Here is a 27,735-nt window from a genome sequence, read left to right as displayed (position 1 = left end):
CTACACAACAGAAGCACCCTCCCTTCTTCACTGCCAACAGAACCTTGAACTAATTTGGGATATCAATGAGTGGAACCCAAGGAGATAAATCCTAATTGACTAAGCCAGTTATATTTCTCCTGTTGCCCTTTCCCAGGCAATCACTTTCTCAGACTCCTTTGAAGGTAGGGCAGTTCCTGAGACGTCATTCTGACCAATGAGATATAACAGGGAATCTTCTGGGTGTGTGTGGTTGGGGGGTGGGAGGATGACATCTGCTGCTTCTGGAAAGGGTTCTCTTGTTTGAATAAAAGGAAAGAAAGCTCCAGCTTTAGACCATGATGTCTAGAATTGTGAAGGCCCCCTTGTAGCCACTAAGTGACTTATCCAAGGCAAGAAGTCAACATGCTGATGATAACACAGGGGAAAGATACAAAAAGCCTGAGCTACAGATAACTGTTGAGTCAATTTCAAACCTAGAATTGCTTTCCTCCAGACTTTCTGTTATGGGAAAAAATTAAATGTCTGTATTACTAAAGATATGGTGGGTAAAGATAAAGGAGAGTATTCCATTACTTGCAGCCAAATGTATCTTAAATAATAGAGCATTTCAGTCTTATCACTGAAAATATCAGCAACAGAGGCCATGCTGGGATGACTTGGCTAGCAGACCAAAGTGAAAGAACTGGAGTAAATTTTTCCTGAACAAATATGAGACAGTTTTCTAGAGACTCTCAGAAGCATGACCAAGTTCTTATGCAGAGAGTTGGGGCTCAAAATCATCACAGTCTGGACCTAATATAAGTATGATTTTAATTGGACTCGCATCCTGGTGAGTCACAGAGGATGGACACACACAGCCTTATCTCCCATCCTGATTAGCTGATTATCCCCAACTTGTCCATCTCCATTTCCGTGCTACTCACAGTGCCAATCTGCAATGAGATGTGGAGCTAGCACCAGAATATAAACCAACTTCCTGCTTCCTTCATCGAGAAGTCTTGCCACCAAGAAAATGAGTAAAGGAAGTAAGCTGAACGAAACAGTGTGCTCAGTGATGTAGTTCTTCTACATTTGGTGACAGGTTCCTTATCTCCCTATCTCTTCACTAATTGATAACTGCAGACCCACAGCTGGTCCACAGACCACAAAGGCTGATGAGCCGGAGGTCAGACACCTGGGTAGCCTATATATGATAATTTACAAGGAAATTTACAAGGAATCGCCTGATGCTACTCTGAAACCTACTCCAATGATCACCATGGTAGACTTCTTACCCCTAAATGTTCTGGCTACCAGAATTGTCTTGAATACCGAGTAAGTGCGTTTGTAGGCATCATTGCCCACTTAAATAAAAAGTCAGTATCTCTCTGTTCAATCATCTCATTTAAAATATGCTCACAAATGAGAAGGTGGTAACTGTGTAGCTAAGCAGATGGTTGGGAGTAAATAAATTCATGTTCCATATAATTTCCAATTAGATCTTACACCTGTACCCAATATAGCAGGACTCTCTTTTTCATTAGGTTAAAACTATGTAGGTACTAAATATCTGTGATATCATTTAGGAATTGCATTCAGCTATGAGAGATAGAAACTTGAAAGGGAAAAAAGTAGCTAACCACATTAAATGTTTTGTTTTTCTCACCTAAAAGCACCTGGAGTTAGGTGGCTCCAGGTTGGTACAGTGGCTCTGATGCCATCAGGTCTCTTGTCTTTCCACTCGGCCATCCTTGGCTGTTGCTTCATGGCCCCAGGTTAGCTACTCTATTGTCAGATTTATATTCCCATTCCAGGCAGGACGAAAGGAAAGGGCAAAGAGCAAAAGGCACATGGGAGCTAATTCTGACCTCTTCTAGAGAGTTTTAGCAAATGGTCAACCAAGGAATTTCTGCTTGTATATCTCCTTGGCCAGAATGCTGAGCCATGGCCACCCATGTTTGCAAGAAAACTGAAAAAAAAATAAATAAAAATAAAGGTTTTTGTTTACCCCTTAAATTAGTTTGCTAGGGGTGCCATAACAAAGGACACACACAGTAGTTGGCCCAAACAATAGAACTTTAATTCTGGAGACTCAAAGTCCAAGATCAAGGTGTCAGAGGGTTGGTTTCTTCTGAGGCCTCTCTCCTTGGTTTGTTGGCGGCTGCCCTGTCTCTGTGTTTTCACATGGTCTTTTCTCTGTGTGTAATCTATGTTCAAATGTCCTCCTATTAGGACGCCAGTCATATTGGATTAGGGACGACCCTAGTGACTTCATGTAACCTGATTACCTCTTTAATTATCCTATCTCTAAATATAGTTACACCGTGAGGTACTAAGGGTTATGACTTCAGCATATGAATCTTTTTTTTTTTTAAGAATAGAAAGGAATTATCTTTTTTATTTTAAATATTGTTTTTTTTTTAATTTTTTATTCTTATATTATCCCCATACATTGCATCATTAGTTTCAGATGTAGTGTTCCATGATTCATTGTTTGTGCATAACACCCAGTGCTCCATGCAGAATGTGCCCTCCTCAATACCCACCACCAGGCTAACCCATCCTCCCACCCCCCTCCCCTCTAGAACCCTCAGTTTGTTTTTCAGAGTCCATCGTCTCTCATGGTTCGTCTACCCCTCCGATTTCCCCCCCTTCATTCTTCCCCTCCCGCTACCTTCTTCTTCTTCTTCTTCTTTTTTTTTTCTTAACATATATTGCATTATTTGTTTCAGAGGTACAGATCTGAGATTCAACAGTCTTGCACAATTCACGGCACTTACCAGAGCACATACCCTCCCCAGTGTCTATCACCCAGTCACCCCATCCCTCCCACCCCACCCCCCACTCCAGCAACCCTCAGTTTGTTTCCTGCAATTAAGAATTCCTCATATCAGTGAGGTCATATGATACATCAGCATATGAATCTTAAAAGGACACAATTCACAGGACACCTGGGTGGCTCCGTCGGTTGAGCATCTGGCTCTAGGTTTTGGCTCAGGTCGTGATCTCATGGGTCGTGGGACTGAGCCCTGTGTCAGACACCATGCTAAGTGAGGAGTCTGCTTGGAGATTCTCTCCCTCTGCCCCTCCCACCCTCTTTCTCTCTCTCAAATAAATAAATAAATCTTAAGGGAAAAAAAAGGGGAGGGGCACACTTCAGCCCACAACACCCTTCCAAACATAATCAGGATTCTGTTAGTAAGAAACAAGGGGGAAATTGATCTAGGATAGACACTGCAACATCCACTAAACCTACTATATTGCCTGATTTTCTTTAAACAAGCAAACAAAAAAAGCTTGAAAATTGCACCAAATTCAGTTTAGATAGTTTAAATATGATGCATGATGAGGCCTACCCACCTATAACAAAACACCTATTTGTTTATTTAAGATAATTTATTTGTCTTATAATAAAAGACTTTCCCCAGTTGCCCAGAGCTTACACTGGGAATGCTCTGGAAGGCACCAACAGATGTCCATTATGTTGAATAACAATTACCACAAGTAAGGGAGAATTTGCTTCCTTGAGGATCACTATTCCTAATATTTGCCGAGGCCTCTATAATTCAATGTATGATTCAGTTGGGCAGTTTTTCCCTAACCTTTTAGTATCAGAAGAGTTTTATGTCTCCTGACCATTAACTGAATTAAGTAAAAATCCTTGATTTTGTTGGTGATATTTTTCCTTCCGTTTTTGTTAGATTATACATCATATTAATTAAATGACCATGAAAAGACACTACCTGTAGTATTACTACATAGATCTGTCCTTCAAAGGCTTGGGGAAATGCTACATCAGATAGGGAGTTTGAGAAATGATTTGTTAGGCAAAAGTCTTTTGATATCTTGCTTTGATTTGTTTTTTATAAATATACCAGTTCTGTTGAAGTGTAATTCCACGTATCAAAAAATTCCTACTTTTAAATTGTAAACTCAGTGATTTTTAGTATAATCACAGAGTTGTGCAACCATCACCACTATCTAATTCCAGAACATTTTTATCACCCCAGAAGGAAGCTCCATTCCCATTAGTAATCACCCAGCCACCCACCCCCGCCTTTGCCCTTCTCCAGCCTTGGCAACCGCTAATCTACTTTCTGTCTATAGATTTGCCTATTCTGGACATTTCATATAAATGAAATCATACAACATGTGGTCTTTTGTGTCTGGGTTCTTTCACTTGACATGATGTTTTCAAGTTTCATCCATATAGTCATATCTATCAGTATTTCATTCCAGTTTTTGATTGTTGTTGTTGTTTTGTGTTGTGTTTGTTTTTAATGGCAAGAGCTTTTATCTAGTCTTCCTGGCTCTTTCTCCTCCACTCCATTCTCTACAATGCAACCAACGTGGTATTTCTCAAACACGTCTCTTTTTTTTTCCCCCCTTCTATTTTAGCTCCTATTACTCCTTCCTTCTTATTTCTCCTGGAAATTATCCATTGAAGGATAAATACTCCCATCACCTAGTTGTGCGTGTCAAATGAAGAAAGAGGATATTGCTTTGTATTACAATCCTCAGCTTTTAATGAGGGAGGAATTCATGCATGCAAACATACATGCAATAAATGTGTGGCACTTCTATTTGTGAGCACATCTGGCTCAGAAATAGAAGGATCTTGTGGTCAGACCCACCTGCAAATTCCCCAAATACAAAAAAAGACAAACCACACCAATTTGTTTTGCATCTGGTTTAACAGAACTTGAAAAAGGATACCAGTTATCATCTTGTGCATTCTCATTCCAGAATGTCTCTCTTTCATTCAATTCACAAGGGACTCTGTGGGTGAGAGTGGATGTCAGCATTGATTAACGCACCACTGTATATTTTATAGTGAGAAGATGAAGAGCAGCTGAGTGAGAAGTAAATACATGTGGAATATCTGTATATATAAATGAAAATAAAGGGGTTTGAAAGAATATATAGCAAATGGTTCATGGGGCTGGAATGCCTTAGTAAGGCACACACATGTGGCAGAGAAGCTTAGGAACCTGCTACTTTAGAGAAGTTTCTGGGAGATCAATAGAGGGAACACCTCAGAATATCTCCTCAAAAAAGTGAAAGAAAAGGTGCCACGCTTTGCACCCCTTCCCACCAAGAAAGATACTTGACGCACCTTCTGGGATTTGGAGACGATATATACCATATGTAAGTGCATGGTTCCTGGCCATTGTGGTTAGGAAGTGACCCTCAAGGCAACCTGTTTTGCACTGAGCCGAGAGAAAGAGAAAGTTCTCCAACTGGTCCGAGCTAACATGTGTCCCTTACAACAACATATTCAATGAAGTTTGAAATGTCTATGGCAGATCTGAAAAGCTGCATTCAAAGAACCACTGTCTAGGCTCCTAGGGTTTTCTAAGAAAGCCATGCTCTCCTTAAAAATAACTATTTTCCTTCTGAGAAACAGCTTTTGGCTTGCTACCGTGCCCTAATAGAGGTTTAGTACCTACCTGTATTAGTTGCTGCTGTAACAAATTACCACAAACTTGGCTGCCGTAGGCTGAATGATGACCAACCAATGACATCAAGTCCTAATTCTGGAACCCATAAAGGTACTTTATATGGAAATAGGGTCTTTGCAGATGTAATTAAGTTCAAGATCTTGAATAGGTTGATTATCCTGGATTGTGGGCCCTAAATGCAATCACACATGTCCCCATAAGAGAGAGATAAAGGGCAATTTGAAGACAGAAGGGAAGACACACTGAGAGAAGACAACATGAAGAGAAAAGCGGAGATTGGAGGGGTGTGGCCACAGCTTAAGGAATGCCAGTAGCCACCGGAAGCTAGAAGAGGCAAGGCACTCCTTAGAGCCTCCAGAGAGAGTGCAGCCTTGCCAACACCTAGACTGTAACCCAGTGATAATGATTTGAGACTTCTGGCCTCCAGAATTGTGAAAGAATACATTTCTGCTGTTTTAAGCCACCAAGTTTGTGGTAATTTGTTATAGCAGCTACAGGAAGCTAATGTAGTGGCCTAAAACAACACAAATTTATTCTCTTCACAGCCCTGGAAGTCAGAAGTCTCAAATCAATTTGACTGAGCTAAAGTCAAGGTGTTGGCAGGAGGACTGGTTCCTTCCAGTAGCTCTGAGGGGAGAATCTATTTCCTAGCCTTTTTGGCTTCTGGTGACTGTGGCCCTTGACTTCTGGCCCCTTCTTCCTTCTTCCCAAGACATCACTCCAATCTCTGCTTCCTCATCACATTGCTCTTTCCTCTGACTCTGCCTCAGATTCCTCTTGCATTCTTCTTTTAGGGAATGTTGTGATTACATTGGTCCCACTCAGATAATCATCTCAAGATTCTTAACCACATATGCAAAGTCTCTTTTGCCACATAAGGCACCATGCATGGGTTTTAGAGATTAGGATGTAGATGTATTGGGGAGCCATTATTTAGCCTACCACACTACCTAACCCCCGGATTTCAAGTGACTGTGTAACCTGATCTTCCCGTCATGAACTGAGGTGTTATCTGATCCAGCAAACACTAAAGTTGTGTGCAGCTGTACTCCATCCTCCAGGAAGAAGATTAGGTTCAAGCCGGTTCTAAAGACATGAGATTTTTCACAAACATGTAGCTTACATTCTTAGTATTCCTACTCCTGTTGTACTGCTATATCCCCGTCATCTCGTCCATGACAATTGCTAGGGAATAAGAAAATTAAAGAAAGATTTTTCAGATCATCTGCATAACATGATGGCACCTTCTATAAATGGACTGCCTCAGCATTACAGTGCTACTCACATTGGCTATGACGGACAAAGAGGCAGATACATTCAGTGACAAAAACTTTGAGCAGGACATATGTTTATCCTCTGCTTGGAAATAGACATGCCCAGATATGTAAATCAATATGAATCCATGTGCAAGGGCTACCAGTTTGGCTATATGGTGAGGATCTTGGAAGGAACGAGAATAAAAAATTAGTGATGAGGAAGTCTACAGAAAAAGTATATGATGGTGGGGCAGATTTTTATTTTCCAAAGAAGGCCACACCAGTATATCTCATCCCATATGCACTCCTTATAACATGACACTGACATTCCCCCATTGAGAGCTGAGTCTATGATCCCTCTCCTTGAGTTTGGCAGGTCTCTGACTATGGCAGAAGCAATGTCATGTGGCCTCTAAGGCTGTCATAAAAGGCAATACAGCTTTCTTCTACTTTTCTTGGGATGCTTACCTTTGGAACCCGGTAACTGTGCTGTGAGTAAACTAAGCACCCACATGGAAAAGCCATATGTAGATGTTCCAGCCCAACCCCAGCTGAAGATGTAGCCTATAGCAGCTTCAACCCTCAGATATGTGAGTGACCAAAACTTTAGAATAATCCAGCCCCAGGCTTCAAGTCACTCCTAGTGACACTAAGAACAGCAGAGATGTACAATCCCTGCGAGATTTGCCCATATAGATTCATGAGCAAAGCAAATGTTTTCTTCAACCATTAAGTTTGGGATGATTTGTTAAACAGCAATAGGTAATTGACAGTCAATCTCTCAGAATGGGCCTAAAGTGTAAAATTATTTGTGCCCTTGTAAATGCTAACCACAAATCAACCACTACAGATGGGCCTTAAAAATCTGGAGCGCAAGTAGAACTGTTCATGGATCTCAGCTAGACTCTTTCCTCAGCCACCTAGTACTTGCTGAATAGGCTTCTGAACAGGTAGCCATGGTGGGAGGGATGGACTTCCCCTCACCCAAGCTGATCTGGCTACTTCCACTGCAGAGCAACTTAATTGGCCAATAGCAAAAGCCAGCAATGAGCCCATGAGACAGTACCATAAACTAGTACCTAGTGGCGGGTTGACCACATTGGAAACCTTCCATCATAGGGAAGCAGAGATGGTCCTAAGGGAATAGAAAAGTATTCTGGATATGTATTATCTTTCCTGTTTGTCATATATGTGCCAGTACTACCATCCATAGACTTATTAACTGCCTTGTTCACTCAACTACTGGCCAAAGAGCTAAATGTACAGAAAAAAAAAGGTATGTGATGAATCAATGCCCATGGCAAACAATGATCTTACCATGTATCCCGGCACACGGAAGCAATCAGTCTTATAAAACAGCAGAACAACTTAATGAAGTAGACACTTATGGTGTCACCTGGGAAATAATACCGTGTTAGGTTGGAATACTTTCCTACAGGATGTGATACAGGCTCTGATCAAAAAATCAATAAGGGGCCAAGATGTAATAATGGTGGCAGATTTATGCTCTCATCTGTAACAACAACAACAAAAGGAGAAAGTAGTTGAGAAAACAGTTTTGAAGACACTAGACGTCAGGCAAGGAAGGACAGTGATCCCTGAGGAATGGAAACAAATGAGGTGAACCCTATGATTACCCTCATTTACTGGCTTAAGAGAGTTTCTAGGCTCTAGTGCAGGGAGGAGAAACCCAGATAGAACCAGATGGACTTCGTGAGTTAAGGAAAAGGAATGAAAAGTCTAGAGAGAGCGAAGTGACAGGATTCATATGACAAAACCAAAGAGAAGAGAGCTGCACATAGACAGGACCCCAGAGATCCACAAAGGTTATTCCTTCAGTGTTGAGGAGACTAATGATCATCCTGTGTGTGTGTGAGGAAAATATCTTAGGCAAGGGAAAGAATTGGAAAAACAACAGTGCCTGGCACCCACACTGGGTCTGGAGTGGTGCCCACTAACTAGATTGGAAAACCTCATAATCCACAGGGCATTGGGTAGAGTACTTGGAAGGTTTTTGCCTCAGTCGTGAGACAAAATTAGCCCTAGACTAAGCATAGTTTAACAAATCCTAAAAGCGAGACTCAAAGGGATCAACATGTGTTCAAGCAACTTCCCTGTGTTGAAGAACAAAACTCAAGAATATTTATAGAAATACAAAAATACCCAACACCCATGGTGTGCCTCCCTGCGCTACAGAAGCTAGAAAGCTATAAACAACATTTCTCAGATTCTCTTACATCTAGGGTCCTAGAGGCAAGTTTTTAATTTGATTTTTGTTTTGTGTTATATTTTTCCCAACCAGATGTATTTTCATATGACTTGGAAGGCAGGAGTAAAGCAGAGGCAATTTTTCCTGAAGCTTTGGCTGATTCTAGAGATACACATACTGGTTTTATTCTGCAGCCTTGTTCTCCTATCCAGGTAGGAGCTTTGTGGGTATTGGAGCAATACCCACAAAGCTCCTAGTCAATAGTAGCAGAGGCTTCCTGATTCATTTAGCAGAGGCTTCCTGATTCATTAGTAGCAGAGGCTTCCTGATTCATTTAGCAGAGCTCATTGAAGTCAGCAGTTTCAGGGGGAGCTTCTCAATTTTTCACTTTCCTAATAGGGGCAGAGGTAGCAGCTCCCCTTATAGGTGAAAATGGTGGTATGATTCTGCAAATGTGGCCTAAATACCAATTCTCCAGTTCTTCCAACTTCTTACTCTTTTAGATCAAAACAGCTGGAATTAATTCTGTTTCTTGAAAATAAATCTTATTATAGGACTTTGTATTTGTTATCTATTGCTGTGTAACAAATCCCCTCCTCCCCAATTTAATGGCTTAAAATAACAAATATTTATTATCTCATAGCTTCTGTGGGCCAGGAATTCAGGAGCAGATTTACTTGGTGCTTCTGGCTCAGGGACTCTCTTGTGGTTGCAGTCAAGATATCAGCTAGGGGGCGCCTGGGTGACTCAGTTGGTTAAGCAACTGCCTTCGGCTCAGGTCATGATCCTGGAGTCCCGGGATCGAGTCCCACATCGGGTCTGCTTCTCCCTCTGCCCTCTTCCCTCTCGTGCTCTCTGTCTCTCATTCTCTCTCTCTCAAATAAATAAATAAAATCTTTAAAAAAAAAAAAAGAAAGAAAGAAAAGATATCAGCTAGGGCTGCAACCACCTGAAGGCATGACTGGGGCAGGAGGATCCAGTTCCAAGATGGCTCACTGACAAGGTTATTGACAAGATGTTTCAGATCCTAACTTGCTATTAGCAAGAGGCCTCACTTCCTCACAGTCTGGGTCTCTCTACTGAGCTGCCAATGTTAACATCTGGCTTCCCCCCAGAGCAAGCAATCCAAGAGAGAGAACAAAGAGGAAGCTGCAGTGTCCTTTATGACCTTGTCTCCTAAGTTGCATGCCATTACTTCTGCTTTATTCTGTTTGTTAAAAGCAAATCCCAAAAGTCCAGCCTACACTCAAGGAGAGGGAATTTAGACTCCACTTCTTGAAGGGAAGTGTGTCAAAGGATTTGTGGACATATTTTAAATGGCCACATAATTCTCCACAGATGTAAGAGTATATGATTTTTGTGTGTAAATATCCATGCAGTTTGTATGTAATATCTAACATTTATAAAATACCTCTCATCATTAGTAATAATTCCAGCAACCCCAAATCAGACTCTCATCTCTTTCAGCAACTGGTCACATTTCTTTAATTTTTCTGCTATCATCCTAATTTTTCTTCTTCAAAGGTGAGTTCTCATGAAGGTTAATGTGCCTCTTCTTACTCAAGTTAATGTAAAGATAAGGTTTGTCCCCATAGTCTCTATGGATACCATGGTTTTTCATACTAAATAATTATCAGTGACCACAGACCTATCTTATTTATGAGTAAAAAATAAAATTCTACAATTATTTCAAGGCAGGAGGCCCCAAGAGTAATTAAAATATAGGTAGATCACTTTAAAAGTGTCAGGGTAGGGGATACCTGGCTGGCTCAGTTGGAAGAGCATGTGACTCTTGATCTCGGGGGTTGTGAGTTCGAGCCCCATGTTGGGTGTAGAGATTATTTAAAAAACAAACAAATAAATAAATAAAAGTGTCAGGGTAAGGGAGTAAGAAGGGATTGAGTTATCTTACTGAATTCATTGAGGAAGTGAATTCAAATATTTAAGAATAATTTCAATTCATATTTTTTAAAAGAGCAGTGAAATTATTTTTAAGGGGTTCCCACTGAAAAGAAGAATCATGCCCTCCCTTTTGTGAACAGAGACCACCCTCATGCAACAGTATCACTTAGCAAGATATTTCAGAAGTGTTTGACCAATGCAAAAGAGACATTCCTAATGAAGCTATGGCTATGTCACAAAAATTAAGAAATTGCATTAACCATTTCTATTTGTTTTAATGTCCCAAAGCATAACTTTGAAATTTAAAAATTTTATGTATGTTTATGTATGTATGTTCCCTAAACCCTATCAGGAAAAGTGATATAGCACTTAGCACAGTGTCTAACAAGAAGACTAGTTAGAGATGTAGAGTAAGTGTCTACCACATTTCCTTGTATTAATTGATGGATTCATGTAGCTAATGAGTGAGATCCAGTCATCTCAAGAAGAGTAGGATCTGCCTGGCTGGCAATCATTTCAAAGTTCATTAAAAGTCTTCCAGCTCAGGTGCCTGCGTGGCACAGCCGGTTGTGTCTGACTCTTGGTTTCCACTCAGGTCTGATCTCAGGGTGGTGAGATCGAGCCCCGTGTTGAGCCCCGAGCCAGGCTCCGCACTCAACATGGAGTCTACTTGTGTTTCTCTCTCCCTATCCCTTTGCCCCTCCCCCCTGCACTCCCTCCCTCTCTAAAATTAATAAAATAAATCTTCAAAAAAAAATCTTCCAGCTCATTTCACTTGACTTGACTGGTTTTCTTCTATGCCGCATTTGTTGAGCCCATAAAAATTCTCAAGACTAGTATGCAGGATACCAAAAGACACAGCCCACGTCCCCACCCCCAACCTGCCTAATGAATGGAAAATACTACAACATGAAAGATAATAGTGAATGAAGTAGGGATGTTGAATTCTAAAGATAAATTCCCAGTGCAGGTATCATCAAATTTTTATTACTGATTGTCTTTTCAAAGTACTTCATGCTGGTCTGGCTGCACCTGGTTGGCTTCTTGTCAAGCTGTTCTTGACTCTTCTTTACTAACTACATATATGTAGTTTCCATTTCAAAAGCTAAGATAAATTGGGCTATAATGAAAAGCATTATATGAGATATGAATGCATTTGACATGGCTTTAAAGGATAGAATTGACCTTTAGGAACAACCTATAGGAACAACAGATGGCATCTACTATAGAAGGGTGAGGATAAGCAAACTGATGGAGACTAGAAAGTGCAAAGCATTTTCAGCGCTCAAATACCTCTTGATCCCAAGTAAAGAATGCTACCAGTTGTGAAAGGAGGTATATTAAAACACAATATGTAGGTACATACCTGTTAATTTTGGAGAATGCAATAGCCCTGACTTACATAAGCCACCCATCAACCAAAAAAAGGGAACACCCATGAATGAGTCATGGCCTTTTCTTGACTCTTTGGCTGTATTGGTCAAGTATATTGTTTAACACACCCACACCCACACACACCCCAATAATAAAAAGTAGTCATTTGCCTTTTTGACAAAAGACTATTGTCAGGACATAGGTAGGAAATCTGAGGAATCTCTAGTAATCATACTATGAATACTATCAATACCTGGGGAAGATATGATGACCATATCCACAATATTCTCTCCAAATGGCTTCTAGAATCTAGTCTTCCCAGTAGGATGAGGCAAAATGATGCACTTTACCCTAACTATAAGGAAGCTTGGAAATAGTCTAGGATCCAAGAACAGTTGTGACAGCAATTCCTCTGGTAACATTAGGTAATGACTGGTCGCACTGTTCTCTAATTGTATGTATAGTCCTCAGAAAAATGAAAAATATGATTTTAGGTCATTTTCCTTCACAGTATCTCATCTCCTAAAAATATCTAATGTCTTACAAATATTCAAGTGAAAATTTTTTCATTTAACAAGTACAGTGAAAGGCATTCCTAAATTTTTAACCTTTTCCATCAAACAAGAAATGAAGAGGGTCCCCAATATACGGTCAGCTGTGCAACAAAAGTGACCCCATCACTCCCTTCTCTAAATCCACCGAAACTTTCATTTTGTAGTGATGCTTTAAGGGAGGAAATGATTTCATAGAAAATCTAGGGTTTCTAGATGAAAACTCAGGGCCTCAGCTGATACCTTGCCCAAACCTCTTTGATAATTGCTTTTGGAATTTGAACCCTAGGTATTCCCTCCCTTTAATCAAAAAGCAATATACACATCAAGTTGACTTTGTACTTGTGCTTTGACCCTCATTAATGTTTCCTGTGGGTATTAATTTCAAATTATGTGGTTTATCCATTAAAGTTCTCAATTCATAAGAAATAAATGCCTACATTTTTAGAAGCTACACATCAGAGATGGTTTCTCAGAGGAGTTAAAAAACACACACACACTTTTTTTTTTTCCGCAAAATGCTAACTTTCCAAATGGATTCCCTTTACCCCAAAAGCTTTTAAGGAACATATGTGGAGTCTTCAAGTTCGTGACCAGCCCCAGGATCCCAAGAATCACACAGTTAAGAGAAGGCATGGTGATTCTTCTGCCTGAAATGTGTCTGCAGTACTTCTCGGCTTGGAAATCTCCTCTTCATCTCTCAGGGCCTTTTAGTTCACCCACTTTCAATGGCACAGCTAGAATTAGCTGCTTTGTCCCCTGTTTCCATAGCATGTAAGTTATGTCCCTATTTTAGCACTTACTACCTACTATTTGAATATGATTATATGGCTGTCTCCTCAACCAGATTATGAGTTCCTCAAAGCTAGGGCCAGAGTTATCAGTTCTCTCAGTGATGCAGGGATCATGTGGGTATGGAATCAATAAGACAGACGCTAGGAAGAACAAAGTTTGGTAGCGAAAATAGGAGGTAGAGTCTGGAGTAACTCCTCAAGCCAAACTTCACCTGCAGTGACTTTTTCCTTTGAATGTACTCAGTTTTAATGCAGAAGGTGAAATGAGTAGGGTTCAGGGCCAAAGAATCTTACTAACTATATTAAAATAATTTTCATATGAGAAAATCAAGGTCCTTTAGGTTTTCTCTCCAACTATGCCTTGACCCCAGGCTGGCTCATCACACACTGTAACCAGCATGAGTGCTCACAAGTGAAAGCTAGGTCCCAGGTTTTCTCTTCTAGCAATTGTCTTTTACCCTTTTGCTTTGCTTTTCCCACATTTGTTCTTTGCTCCCATCACCTAGCCTATACCCATCTCAGTTTATCCCACTAGAACTGGAAATCACTGGGAGGGAATTCGGGTCCATTTTCAGGCTTCATAAGGCAGCTGTGAAACTCAAATCTCAGATCCCAGTGATTTGGAGGAAAGCTGAAGAGGCAGCATTGTTCTTCTCCTACACAATAGGTGAGGCCAGGATGGATGGACTTACATGGAACATGGAGTGCCACCAGGGAGGCTCCATGAGTTTCCTAGTCTTAACTTGTGGTAGGTGTCATACTCTCACCCAAGTGGATATGGTTATCTTACTATTCAGTTGGGGAGGCAGGTACTATGACCCTAGTGCCAGGGACTCACAGGAGACTTAAAGAACAAAGCTCCCATGGTGGCTTCATTGGAGTTCTACCGGCACACAAGGATTTGAGTATAAGTGGTTTATTTGGAAGGTAAAGGTAACACAGGTAAGAAGTAGGGATGTGATAAAAAGAAGGGAAAGGAGGGTAGCCAGTAGACCAGATGCCACAGTGGGGGCTAGAGCTCATCCTCATCCCCAGGGTGGAAACCCTTGGAAATGGTACAAAACATATGTCTCAGAATTACTCCAGCTTCAAGTTGAGGGAGCTGGAGTATTTATACATAAAATCCCAAGAGTCAATGATTGACGACTACTCAAGCGAGGGGGCAGAGTGTTTACTCTTCTTCCCACTTCTAGCCTACTCCATATGGGCAACATGGTTTTCCATAGTTGTAGTTGGGGCGGGGTGGAAGGAAGAACCTTCAGGCAAAGAGGCAGATACTGACAACTGGAGGTTCAGGAGAGCACACTAAATTCTCCAGCGACACAGTTAGGATGCTGACAGCATATACTACACTTTTTCTACTAGGGCTAAACTAATACCCTTTTTTTGCATAGGGGGAAATGCAGCCATTTTGTGCTAGTTCCTTATACAGACTATTACATAGATGGTAATGGGGTAAACAACAGTCTTGGCCATACACCATATTATTCTGATCCCAAAATGAGCCAAAGGGTGGAGGGTAGCCAGAGTATACCTATACTCTCAGATGTTTTTATGAATTTGATTACTCTAGGTACCTCACATTAATTTGATTTTGTGACTGGCTTATTTCAATTAACATAATGCCTTCAAAGTTCATTCATGTTGTAGCAGGTGTCAGGATTTCCTTCCTTTTTAAGGCTGAATGTATATACCACAGTTTATCTATTCGTCTATTGAGGGACACATAGGCTGCTTCCACCTCCTGGTTATTGTGAATAATGCTACTATAAACATGGGTGAACAAATATCTCTTCAAGTCTGCTTTCAAATCTTTTGAGTATATACCTAGAAGTGGAATTGCTGGATCATAATTCTATTTTTAATTTTTTGATGAACTGTCCTAGTGTTTTCTATAGCAGCTGCACCATTTTTTATTCCCACTAACAGTGCAAAAGTGTTTCAATATTTCCATGTCCTTACCAACACTCTTAATTTCTGTTTATTTTTCTGTAGTAGCCATCCTAATGGATGTGAGGTGGTATAGTTATCTTAAGCAGAAAAGGAAATAGATCATTAAAAACTGCTTGAAGTACTGGAGCAGCAAACTCTAGACCGGTCTTCCAGAATGATTCCCAGAACACCATAAACTAATTCACTGGGGGAGCTATTACATTTGTCACAACCACAAAAGAGGGAATCAAAAGGTTGCTACTGGAACTACTGAGTTCAATAATAAACTACCATTATTGTTGTACCAGTTAACTATGGCTGCAACAATGATGCTTAACAAACAACCACAAATTTTCATTACCCTTACGACAATAGCTATTTATTTAGCCCATGAGCTTGTGGTTGGCTGGTGTAGGCTGTGCCTGTTAGGGGCAGACTGAAGTAGCTCTGCTCCATGTGCCTCTCATCCACTTCCTGGGACCAATGGGCTTACAGAGCATGTTCATCTCATGGTGATGTCCAAAGAGTGAGGGGAACTTAAAGAAAAGAAAAGTGCCAAAACTTAAAAGACGGATGTCGAGGGGTGCCTGGGTGGTTCAGTGGGTTAAGCTTCAGACTCTTGGTTTCGGCCCAGGTCATGGTCTCAGGGCTGTGAGATCCAGCCCCGTGTTGGGTTCCACGCTCAGCGCATAGTCTGCTCAAGATTGTCTCTCCCTCTGCCCGGCCCTCTCCCTTTGCCCCTCCTCTCTCTCTCTCTCTCCCTCTCTCATTCTTAAATAAATATATAAAATCTTTTTTTAAAAGACAGATATTGACAACAATGCAATGCAATGCAAAGCAATAAATACTAGTACAGTACATTAATAAATGGATTTGTGTAATCAGCTTAAAACCCACCATAGCACATGCAAATATTGTGTCCAGAAAATACTCTTTGTTTTAAAAGGCACAACTTCCAGACAAATCCCAGATATTGGTGAAGCTGATCAATATCTTTTAAAACTTTGTAACAGGGACTTTCCTCTGGCTGCATATTTCACATTTCCATTCACGTCCCTTCTTGCACATTGACATTTTCACATTGACATCAAAAACCAGATTCCAGCCTGTCTTCGAATGTAACCAGTTGATCAACACAGGAACGTTCATCCCAGTAGCAAGATTCTTCCAGGCAGAGAATGAATGACAGAAGAACACCTACTAGCAAGACAAAGCAACACACAAAAACTGTGTTGCATCTGGTAGTTAAGATCCATTAGGTGCCCTGAGTTTCAAAAATTTATCTTCAAGAAATTACAAATAGGATAGTTTCCAGAGAGAGCCCCTTCTTTACTGCATTTTCTCCCTGACCCAGTTTTGTAGAAACCTGGTGGCATGACCTTCAGGGCATGAAGGAAACATGCTGCTTATAAATCTAGTTTTTAATATATTTTAATGTAATGATTACTGCTCTGTTGTGAATGTTATAATTATGTTATTTTAAATCAGGCTTCAGGGAACACCAGCTTATTGGTTAACTATGTAGAGTAAGGGCTATAAAATTCCAACTATATTTAACTTAAAAACAATTTGCCTTTAGACGTATTGGTAAACTCTATGGTAGTTAAAACAAGCAGAGCAGTCAACCAGATATTCTAGAGTCTCATCTCTATCAACCATGAACTTTTGCTCATGTTGTTCATCCTGAACAGAGTTCCACATAAATGTCTCTTTGCCTAATTACAAGCTAACTAGTTTTAAAGACAGCTCAAAGTCTGCAGAAGTGTGTGTGTGTGTGTGTGTGCGCGCGCGCGCACGTGCACACACAGATGCACAGGGTGTTCTAGTCAAGGACTCGAAAACACAGATAACAGATATCCAAATAAGCTAGCCCCAGTGAAGGTACCTTTATGGAAAGCATTTAAAGAATCTCATGAAACGTGAGGGTAGGAATACCAAGCCTATACAACAAAACTGATACTGGGGAGCTGAAAGTTATCTGGAACGAAGGCTACACTCTCTACTTCTCAAGAGCCATGTGAGCTACTCTTTGGTCCTATCTCTCAACTAGATTCTTTTTTACTTACCAGAACATGGTCATGAACTTCACAGCTTGACATCTCAGCCCCAGTGACTACCACTGGCTAGAATGTCTCTCTTTGTCCCTTAGTTCCAGTTTCTGAGAGAGGGATTGTGATTAGGTCAACACTGTGACCTGTGATGAGCCCGCTTTGGGTCCTCTAGAATAATTAATTAGATCAAAGAAGACATATCACAGGCATGGCCAGTCAGGCATCATGGGCAGGGTAGGCAAAGACAGATATGTGTAGTATAACATCTGTGTGCATATATTTATTACTTATAAGGCATATTACAGCTTCACAATATTCCATTTTAAGATTTACTCTTTGTCTTAGTCAAAATTCAACCAGACAGCACACTTACATATTTATAATAGAGGGCATTTAATCCAGAAAACTGATAACACAGGTGATGGGAGAGCTGACAGTAATGAAGTGGAAGACAGTGAGGCAACCCAGAGATTAGTAACAGCAGAAAGCTACAAGCACCCCAAATCTTGAAAGGCAAAAAGAAAAGGAGCTGTTGCTGCTGGGGTCTAGGATCAGACTTCCCCAGCAGAAGCTAGAAGCTAGATCAGCCTAAATACAGGGAGTTGAGGTGGCAAGAAGCTGGAGATGCTGCTGAAACAGAGAAGAGAGATAGACTCTGGCTTTTCCCTTCCTCCCACTTTCTACTCTTCTGTATCTGCCATTGGCCTGACCCTCCTGAGGTGGAAACCCGCTCTAGGAGTCAGCGTGGGCCACCATAAGAAAATGCCATAGACTGGGGGTGGCTTACACAACAGAAACATATTTCTCCGAGTTCTGGGGGCTGGAAAGTCCAAGATCAAGGTGCCGGCGTGGTCTGTTTCTGGTGCGGATTCTCTTCCTGCATTCTTGCTGTGTCCTGACATAGAGGAGAGAGACAGATCTCTCTCTACCTCTTCTTCTAAGGCCACAGCCCTATTGGATTAGAGCCCCACACTTATGCCCTCATTTAACTTTAGTTGTCTCCTAAGGAACCTATCTTCAGATCCAATCATCTTGGGGGCTGAGGAGCTCCAGTATATGAATCTAGCAGGACTCAGTTCAGTGCAGAGCACTCGGGAAATGGAGCTTCTTGCCACCCCCACTTGACTGTGATACAGAAAGGGCAGGAAACAGATCTGAGGACAGCAGGACAGTGACTGGCACACTCTTCACAGTACTGCAAGGTATGTACTGTCACTCCTACTTTACAAGTTAAGAAACAGGCAAATTCAATAAACCTGTTCGAAGTCACGAGCGAGTAAACGACAGCAGCAGATTCTAACCTGGGGCTTCCGGTTCTGAACCCAGCCAACAGTAACTTCCACTGAGCCCTCAACATACATTTCAAGTACCCTGAGCTCACCTTTCTCTGAATTTTTATACCACTTTTATTCTTTACCTTGCAATTCGTCAGTGGTTACTATCATTTTTAATTTCCATCTTTCTTGTGAAGAGTATTCCATTATTCTACATCTCTCCAAATGAACCAAAAGTACCTTAAAATCAGGGATTACCTAGCTCTTCAAACAGCTACGCCTGTCCAGGCACACAGTAGGGGCCGAATAACTACTATGATTGATTAATTTTCTTCCACAACATTTGCTATAGTATTACTGAGGAAGGCTCTATTATTTCGTATTAGTAAAATCCTTCATCTATTTTCCAAAATGCCGTAGTTCTCTACTCACTAAGAAAAAATTTCTGCAACTCAAGGAAATCATCTGTATAAATATTGTTTATTATTTTAGATGCAATCCCATAGAATGGCCTATTGGTACGAATCAGGATCTTTAAGTATTTTCCAATTTCCCTCTTAACTGGGTTCTCTGTCAAGGTTATCTTTTATCTTGTGCATTATTCATCCTTATTGTGAAACTGCCATCCTTTTTTGTCATAGCTGTCCTGCAAATATCCAGCTTGGTCACTAGTGATGAGCAATACGTCATACCATCCTTTGCAGATAAAACTTACAGAAAATCATAAATTTCTTTGCCAAAGCTCTTGAAGGAAAATGATGAAGACTTCTCTCATTGTCACCATCTGTGTTACGAACTATGCAATGTATTTTGAAATCACTCAGAATATTATAAGCATATTGAGATAATCAAACAAGACCAAGTCTCAGAGGAGTTGCATTAAAATATCAAAACCATGCTACCTTCCCTTTACCCTACCTCGATTGCCAGTTCTCAGACCTCGTCATAACTAGTAAAAGTTTTTTCCTCAGGTGTCTGACTCCCCAGCCACGAGCACCTGTTTCTCCACGTTACTTCTTCACTGGTGCCACGGCAGAAACCCCTTCAAGAAGTTCAGTGCTATAACTCCACCACTTTCTCCCCATCCACGCAAAACCACAGACCCCATTCCTTCCTGTCTTTATTGCCTTTCTTGTCCGAAAGTTTCTTTTTCTGCATCTTTATTCAAGCTGCTAAACATCCTTGGAGAAAATAACATAATCTGGCTAAATGATTTCTGTGCTTTTGTCTTTTTCGGGGAGTGGGGGGAGGTTGTTTTGTCTTTTTGTTCTTGTTTTGAGGGGGGTGGGGGCTGCACCTTTTAAGTTTTAGGGAAGGTTGATGGTTCCTGTCTAACCCAGACTGTACTTAATATTAAAGTTTTTAAAATGACTTATTTATTTATTATTTGAGAGAGAGAGAGAGCATGAGAGGGGGAAAGGCAGAGGGAGAGAGAGAATCTCAAGCAGACTCCCCACTGAGCACAGAGCCCTACGTGGGGCTTGAACCCACGACCCTGAGATCATGACCTGAGCCAAAATCAAGAGTCGGATGCCCAACTGACTGAGCCACCCCAGTGCCCCCCAAATTTTTTAAATTAAAAAAAATTAATTTACACTTGTAGTTTAAAGATTCAGGTAACATGAAAAGATATAGAGGACAAAATAAGTCTCCCTCCAACCCCTGACTCTAGGTCCCCTGGTTTTCCTCCCTAGGAAAAACTAGGGCTTTCATTTCTCTGTCTCCTCTACAGAATCATATTATACTAGCCCAGGTAGGCTGGGTTACGTGGTGGTAGCAAATTTAACCCAGTATCTCTGTGGCTGGACACAACAAAGGTTTTTGGTTTTGCATCAAACTACATGTTTAAGCTACATCACCTTGTGACGCCGCCATCCCAGCATGTGTCTTCCAGGAAGAGGGAGCTGGAAGGTTGTACAGGAGCTTTTCTCTCCTGCTTGGACTCACCCTGGCCAGAGCTAATCGCATGGTCCACTTAACTGCAAAGAGCAATCTTCTGTGTGCCCAGGAAGCAGAAGAGCCAGCGTTTGGTAAGCACTAATAATCTCTATTGCATATGTACTTACATGTGCTTTTTACACAAATAAGAGCACAAACTAGACACTCTTTTCTACACTTGGCTTTGCTCTGGTTTGTTTGTTTGTTTTTTCATTACAACATACGTTGCATATGATAGTTTCCTGTGTATGGCTGTACTATAATTTCTTTACCTAGTATTTAGGCTATTTCTCATCTTTTGTCTCTACAAACAGTAGCTTTAACCAATATCCTTGTTAAGAGTATTGTTAATAATAACTGGCATGCACAGAGGCCTTTCTGTGGGCAAAGCACTGTCCAAAGCCAGTTGCATGGTTTAATTTATTTAATACTCTCAGCAACATTTAATACTCTCACGTAGCAACCCTGTTTGAGACATGACAGATTGACAGGTGCCTCATTTACAATGACGGAACCTGGCCTTAAACCCAAGCAGTTGGCCCCAGAGCCTGTCAAATGCACACAGGTATTTGCCTCTATAAGCACAGATTTCTGGAGTATAAACTTCTTTAAGTGGAATTTGTGGATTATAAAGTGTTTACATTTTAAATTCTGCCGGGTATTTCCAGAAGCACTAGATGGCTTTGGTAGACCCTTTCAGTCCTGCCCTGTTCTGAGGTAACCCATTCCATACTGGCTTCTACAAGCTTCTTATAGATGCAACCTGATAGCAGCTTTTCTCGTGCACAGGAAACCCAGAAGCACAGGGAGCTTTAACGGCTTTACCCTTGACCAATGAGAGCCAACTGATAAATGCTTCTCTCTTTCTTCCCCAGGTGGAAGCTTCTGGGACGATTTCCTACAGCCCCTCAGAAGATTTCACAGAACCGAGGGGCAGTCTTCTAATGCAGCAACCAGTTGAATAGCACACCTTTGCACTGGTTTTCCTTCCTCCTTTTTCACTCTCCTGTGGCGCCCTGAGATCACTTCCCAAATAGAGTCTGCGGCAATTCATTTGTCTCAACTCTGCTTCCGCGTTAAGTGTACTAAGTGCGGGGGCCTACCACCCACATCTGCCCTTGGCCCACAGCATTCCTCCCTGCCGCCGCCGGGACTGCTGACTGCTGGTGGTTCACAGCTGAGCACCCTTCAGCGTGTTGCCAGTGGCCGAAGGAAGCTGCTTCAGCCACGTCGACAGCCCCTCCCACAGCCTAACCCATGACTGGGGGCCAAGGAGCCTTGCCTCGATTTGAGACATCCCTGAAGGGCAAACTCAGCTTCAGAGATTTCCAGGGATCTGCCAAAGCCTTTGTTATAACTGCATCACAGCTGAACTTCTCCCTCTTCACGCCTGCCTTCCTTACTCCCTCACCTGTGGTGGTCTCGAGAACACTTCCCAATAAACCCCCTGCATTTCCAGTTTTAGTTTCTGTGCTGCCAAAGCAGGCACGAAACCTCTGCATTTCAATATCCACCTCAGAGTACATTTCTGAGGAAACATGATCTAAGACACTAAACCCAGGAGCCCTAGAAGACAGGCGCGTAGGACGGGATTTGGCAACTGGATCAGTCACAGTTGAGATATGGGTGAAAGTCAAGTGAAGTGCTGGGATATGCAATAACTATGGTACTTAATGGTGGTAATGATTGTAGCCTGAAATGTTTTTACTTGAAACGTTTTGTAGGGACTAAAGTGGATTGCACAGGCATATTGTGGAGATCTCTAGTCCTGAATTCTTTAAGTATTGGTGGAGGCACTAGACATTGCATTTTCTCTGATTCACTATGTTGGCTGAGCTGGGACGGTGGGGCGGGACAGTTTCAGAGGCTTCTAGAGTGACTGGTCTATCAGCACAGCAACTGACATATTACCTCTAATGAAGGGACCCATCTTATGGCCAAAGGGGTGTGTCAGTGGGCACATGAGCACTAGATACACTGGTTTTCTCACATACCTCTTGACCCCAAAGCATCTAGCTTATTGGGTGCTTGAATAAACTTTTATAGGCTCAAGTAACTCTCCAATTCAAGGACAACATTCTGGGAATGGGGGTGGGGGAGAGCACAGTCCCCAAAAATGTAGTGAAAGCTTTAAATCAGTGATCTATAAATGGTGCTACGTCCCCCATGGTTGGAATACATAGATCCAGAAAACAAGAAGTGAGATTAATCACTTTCACCATCATTATCAGTGACATATTTTCAGATTCTGTGCTTTCCTTCTCTGAAACTCTAGATTTTGCCAGATTAAATTCTCATTCTCAAGAGAATCCTTCTACCAGAGAACACAGTAAGAATTTCACTTACCTAGAAATTCTGACTATTAACCCGTCTCTCTTTTTTTTAAGATTTTATTTATTTGTTTATGAGAGAGAGAGCATGCACAAACAGGGGAGCAACAGAGGGAGAAGCAGGCTTTCCGCTGAGCAGGGAGCCTGACACAGGGCTCCATCCCAGGACTCCAGGATCATGACCTGAGCCAAAGGCAGACGCTTAACCGATTGAGCCCCCAGGTGCCCCCCTCCCCGCCCCGCACCTGTCTCTTTGGGCTCCTCATGCCAGTGGACCAGCAGTCAAAGGAAGAAGTTACTCTACCCTAACCTACCCTGATTACCATGAGAAGCGAGGCAGGATTATGTGTGTAACTCAAAGGATTCATGAGGGCATCTTTTGGTGTCTCCATGTCTAGAAATAATTATGAACAGGTGATTGAAGCAGTCATAGACCTCAGTGGCCGATCATGGCTCAAACCTTTCAGAGTTAAGGCCTGAGTCACGTCCATCCTCTAACCCAGTCAAGCAAACTGGGCTAGCTGAAGATATAGAAGTGGCCAATAAACACATAAAAAAGATGCTCAACATCACTAATCATTAGGGAGATTCGAATCAAAGCCACAGTGAGATGCTGCTCATCCATTAAAATATTTAAAAATGGAAAATAACAAGTGTTGGCAAAGGATATGGAGAAACTTGAACCCTGTGCATTGCTGATAGGAATTTATTTATTTGTTTGTTTATTTTAAAGCTTTTATTTGAGAGAGAGAGAGATAGCAAGAGAGAACACAAGCAGGGAAGAGAGGGAGGAGCAGGCTCTCCACTGAGCAGGGAGCCCGACGCAGGGTTCCATCCCAGAACCCGGGATCATGACTTGAGCCGAAGGCAGATGCTTTTTTTTTTTTTTAAGCTTTTATGTATTTATTTGAGAGATCAAGAGTACAAACAAGGGGAGCAGCAGGGAGAGGGAGAAGTAGGCTTCTGCTGAGCAGAGAGCCCGACATGGGGCCCGATCCCCAGGACCCCGGGATCATGACCTGAGCCGAAGGCAATCGCTTAACCAACTGAGCCACCCAGGCACCCTGCTGATAGGAATTTAAAACTGTGCAGCCACTCTGGAAAACAGTATGATGGTTTCTCAAAAATTAAACATCGAATTACCATATGACCTAGCAATTCCATTCCCAATATATAAACAAAAGAATTTAAAGCAGGAACTCATACAGATTTTTCCACACCAATGTTAACAATAGCATTGTTCACAGTAGCTGAAAGGTGGAAACAACTCAAATGTTCATTAACAGATGAATGAGTAAGCAAAATGGTGTATGTGTTTGTTATGTGTGTATATATATACATATATATATGGAATATTATTCAGCCTTAAAAAGGAATGAAATTCTGATACATGCTACTGCATGGATGAACCTACAAAGAATTATGCTACGTGAAATAAGCCAAACACATAAGGACAAATATTGTATGATTTCATTTATAGGAGGTACTTAGGATAGGCAAATTCATAGAGACAGAAAGGATAATAGAGGTTATCAGGGGCTAAGAACATGGGAAAATGGGGAGTTATTATTTTAATGGATAGGAAGTTTCTGTTGGGGATGATGAAAGTTCTGGAAGTGGGTAGCAGTGGTGGTTGCACAACATTGTGAGTATACTTAGTGCCACCAAATTTGCACTTCAAAATAGTTAAAACGGTGAGTTTTATGTTATGTACATTTTACCACAATAAAAAAAAAAACACAAAAAAGTTTTAAAAAGTAATACATCTAGACAAAAAATTCCAATATACTGATGCTTTATCTACTTGTTATCGAGGATTCAATTAGATAGAAAGTTAGACAAAACAAAAACAACTGAAGTTTTCCATTTTTGTTCAATACTGAGTGGCATAGTCTTCTAGAATAGCAGTTAGAATATAGATAAAAGGATTCCACTTACCTTGTTTATCCCTTCATGTGAACCTACCCTGGGTTATTAGAATTGCACAGTTAAAGTAGGGAGAGATAGCAACATTAGTCCCTGAACCAGTGTGTATTTTACTACTCACTAATCGAGCTATGGAAATTATACATGCCTAATAAATATTGATTTTACCAGTTTTGCACCTTTTAGAGCACAGGCAGTCTTCCAAGAAATTTCCATGGGTAGTTAGTTCTCTTCTGTATTCATATGCCATATAGTAAGTTCTTAGTCTAAGTGCATGATTATATTTCCTAGGAATCCCCTCAGAGATTGATAAATATGATAAATTAGCTACTGGTGCAAGATCTGCAATTTTTCTTTTGTGTAATTCCACCGGAAATTCCAAAGATAAAACTCAGCCATATAACCTGCAATAGAAAACGTAATAGTAGACAATTCAAACACAGTCATAATTTGGTGCAGAAAATGTGAAACTAGATGAAATGGAAGAACTGATAAGCAATATAAAAAGCACGTTTTTGTTTTTATTACTTAACTGAAATAGTCACAGTGACACAATCATTGCTTTTGCAATACATGAAAGTTCTTGTTTCTGTATTTAGAATTAGGGTCTGGAATTTTGACCATTATTTCCCCTGAGATCATATAAACCTTCCCAAAGTGCTGATGTGGTTAATATTTCACTAATGTAATACTTCTTTCACAATTATAACTCAAATACATCACTTACTCTAGCAGATTGCTTTATCATCTTACTCCGTGAATTTTACTTTAAAATTACTGCCATCCTTCATTTTTCTGTGATTACACTATCTTTTCTTTTGACTTCACCTTTCTACATAAAATACATAGGGTACAAAATTAAAGTATTTCAAATGAATTCTCTAAACGAGAGCCTAAAGGTAAAACATATTTGACTGATAGCCATAAGGCTCTGAATGCTCAAGCCTAGGAAACCTGTTCTACACTGTTTCATGCTACCCAAGAGTCAGCTGTTTATCCTCAAGTCTGTTGATGCCAGTTGTACTGATTATTATAATTAAATAATTCAATTAAATACTACATAAAATGAGAAATACAAGTGCAAGTAAGTTAGGCTCTGATTCTGTGGAAACTAAGTCAAATGCTTAAAAATGCTTAAAAGGTGAGTTGCTAGGGTAGCCTGCGTGGCTCAGTCTAAGTGTTGGACTCTTGGTTTTGACTCAGGGCATGATCTCAGGGTCACAAGATCAAGTCCCAGGTGGGGCTTGGCAGTCAGTGTGGAGTCTGCTTGTCCCTCTCCCTCCCCCTGTGGTCCTCCCCCTGCTCGCGTGTGCTCTCTCTCTCATACATAAATAAATAATCTTTTTAAAAAGTGAGTTGCTAAAAAATATTATCAAATTACATGCAAGTGAGGCAATTGAAAAAGAAAATCCTTAATTGTAAAAATCCAAAAAGGTTCTGCACTCAGACTGTTCCGCAATGTCTTTATTTTTTTTTTAAAGATTTTATTTACCCATTTGAGAGAGAGACAGAGAGAGCACAAGTGGGAGAGGGGCAGAGGGAGAGGGAGAAGCAGACTCCCCACTGAGCTGGGACCCCCAACGTTGGGCTCCATCCCAGGACCTGGAGATCTGAGCTGAAGGCAGACGCTTAACAATCTGAGCCACCCAGGTGCCCCTGTGCAGTGTCTTTATATTCTATTTCCATGTTAATGAAGTAGAAACCATAAAATTGAAGATACTGCAAATGAATGTGATTTGTGCAAAGAAAAAGAGAGAAGAAGAAAAGAAGAAAGACAAAGAAAGAAGGAAGAAAGAAAGAAAGAAAGAGAAAGAAAAAGAAAAGAAAGAGGAAGGAAGGAAAGAAGGAAAAGGGAGGGAAAGGGGAGGGAAGGGAAGGGAAAGGAAGGGAAAAGAAAGGGAGGGAAGGGAAATCCAAACTTTTAATCAGGGGCCAAAATTCAAAGGAAACAACTTGGTTTCACTGAAGATTTGGTGAATAAATGCACAATATACAAACCTTAATTTTAAGACATGTAGTTTTTGGTATTATTTTCTCCCTTCAACCACTTTTGTTTTTTAAGATTTATTTATTTATTTTATTTATTTGACAGAGAAAGACACAGTGAGAGAGGGAACCCAAGCAGGGGGAGTGGGAGAGGGAGAAGCAGGCTTCCCGCCGAGCAGGGATCCCGATGCGGGGCTCGATCCCAGGACCCTGGGATCATGACCTGAGCCGAAGGGAAAGGTTAACAACTGAGCCACGCAGGCGCCCCATCCCTTCAACCACTTTTTTAAAAATTGAAATATATTTGATCTATAACATTGTGTAAATTTAAGGTCTACATCATGTTAATTTGATGCATTTATATATTGTAATGATTGCCATTGTAGCACCTCCATCACATCATATGATCATTTCTTTTTAGTGGCTGGCATAATTAAGATCTAGTGTCTTAGCAAGTTTGTTGATTATAATACCATGTGGTCTATACTCATTACACTGTGCATTAAATCTCTAGGACTTATTTACTGCTCATTGCATTGACCACTTTTTTGATTAACCAACTAATTACCAGCAACTAATGTGTCAGAGGAAATGGTGTTCATGATATTAGACTATAATCTAGAAGGGCTCTGTCTTCATGGCATCTTAATAGTCTCAAAATGTTTCATAAAAAGCTGAAATGTTTTAATACCACAATATTTATGTTATTTGGTTTATAACACATGAGAATATGGTTCAGTATGGCATAACAATGCCTAATATCTTAATGTGTTACATTTTTAATAATAT

At 40.9% G+C, this 27,735-nt stretch overlaps 1 long non-coding RNA gene across 1 annotated transcript in view; it reads left to right on the top strand.

Annotated features, from left to right (window-relative positions):
* The window catches only part of LOC135365444 (uncharacterized), a 38,501-nt gene extending 11,702 nt beyond the window's left edge, over window positions 1-26,799 (top strand). Inside the window, exons 2-3 of the long non-coding RNA XR_010413324.1 lie at window positions 20,499-20,796; window positions 21,580-26,799. This is a non-coding gene — a long non-coding RNA (uncharacterized LOC135365444). The remainder of the gene's footprint in view (window positions 1-20,498; window positions 20,797-21,579) is intronic.
* The last annotated feature ends 936 nt before the right edge of the window (window positions 26,800-27,735 follow it).

The sequence above is a fragment of the Mirounga angustirostris genome, unplaced genomic scaffold (genome assembly GCF_029215605.1).
Source record: "Mirounga angustirostris isolate CCGP_5_RB_7025 unplaced genomic scaffold, mMirAng1.0.hap1 SCAF_7, whole genome shotgun sequence".
Classification (NCBI taxonomy): Eukaryota; Metazoa; Chordata; class Mammalia; order Carnivora; family Phocidae; genus Mirounga; species Mirounga angustirostris.
This window is presented reverse-complemented; position numbering and strand designations above follow the sequence as displayed.